Genomic DNA, 1,605 nt, shown 5'->3' with positions numbered 1-1,605 from the left:
CCCACCCGTCCCTCCTTGATGATTCCTGACCACTGACAGAGCGTGCTCTACGAGGTGCTGGTGCTCAGCCTCCTCCTGTCCCCTGTGAGGAAGGACAGGAAAGTAGGAACATCCAGATCCCTGTGAAACTGTCCAGTCACGCCACGTGCCAAGAAGTGGAAGCAGTGGATCTGGTGGCAGGTGGGGGGAGGAGCCCGAGAGCAGGTTCACAGAAGCCTCTCTGGGGTGGTGTTTGAGAGACGCCTGCTCAGCACCGCACGTGGGTGATTGGGGACAAGCATTTTGGCAGAAGGAACAGACAGTGCAAAGGCCCCATGGTGAGAGAGTGCAGGCCCGTGCGTGGACTTCACTGCCCTTGCCTGCTCTGGGGTTTGAAGACAGGGTCAGGGAAGCACCGGGGTGGACCCTGTGACCCCAGGAAACCAGCCCTCTGGCTTTGTGCTGGAGACTGTTTTTCTCTGAGTTTCGCGAGTAACATAAACTTTGCACAAAATGGATTGACAGAAAAGGGTGAAAAAATAAAAGGCAAGAATGAGGGCTCGCGTCCTCCCAGGCTGGCCCCTGTGGCCATCATGTGGCTGCCGTCCACTCCATCTGGCCCCTGACGTCAGCACAAGCCCCTCCCCACAGTCCAGAAACCCTCCCACTGGGCTGTTCAAAGGTGGCCCGGAGCCCCTGAGGTGGCTGGTTCACCCAGTAGCCCTGCCCTTGGATAGCTCTGCTCACATTTATGATTGTTTTGTTGGCATCAAATCCCTGGACAACTTCAAGGCCTTGGTAGTAAATTGCTTTCCAGAAAGGTGGACCCATCCTTCCCCTTTGCCCTCCAGGGGCAGCAGGTTGTGAGAGGCCTGGCCAGCCCAATGAGTGTCGGGTTCACTGTCCCCGGGGCACGGTCGGGGCAGATCCCGCCCCCTGGGAGTGTCCCCATGGCCGGAGTCTGCCTGCTTGCGTGTGGGAGCAGAGTGGGGGTAGGGGGCGGACAGTGGCCAGGCCCATGGGACACTCACGTCTGGCCGTGGCCTTCACTAACCGGGGGCCTGCCCGCACCCCAGGCTTCCTTTGCCTTCTCCCGGTACCCCCTGGACAGGTGGAACTGTTAAGGCCTCTGTGCCTGGGCCCAGGGCCCTGTGGACAGGGGGAAGGTGCCAACAGCTGGGCCGCGTTGGAGGTGCCCCAGAACGCATGCGCCCACCAGCTCCCTGCTCAGTCCCGGGGTGGCCCTGGGAGCCCTGCCTGTTACTTCTGGAGAAGCCAAGGCTCTGGAAGGTTGGTGCTTCAGCACAGGGTAGAGACCGAAGCTTCTGCCCCAGAACTGGACAGCCTGGGGCCCAGAAGTCACGGGGTGGGGGCACGGGACAGGAAGGAGGCAGCTGGCTCTCCCCGCCCATGGTCTGTGCTGGAAGCACCTCCCTCCGTGGCCAGGTGAGGCCATCTCTCACGTAAAAGGGCTCAGAAGAGCCGATGGTTTCCCAGGTGACCCGAAGCAGGGACCAGGGCCAGGGCCCCAGGCTGCTTCCACCGGTGTGCCCAGGGATCAGGTCTCTGCTGGCATGGGCCTGTGTTTGGATGAGAAAGGGTCTCATGTCTGCAGAATTGTGTGTA

The sequence above is a fragment of the Bison bison genome, unplaced genomic scaffold, assembly GCF_000754665.1.
Source record: "Bison bison bison isolate TAMUID 2011002044 unplaced genomic scaffold, Bison_UMD1.0 scf7180017864444, whole genome shotgun sequence".
Lineage (NCBI taxonomy): Eukaryota > Metazoa > Chordata > Mammalia > Artiodactyla > Bovidae > Bison > Bison bison.
This window is presented reverse-complemented; position numbering follows the sequence as displayed.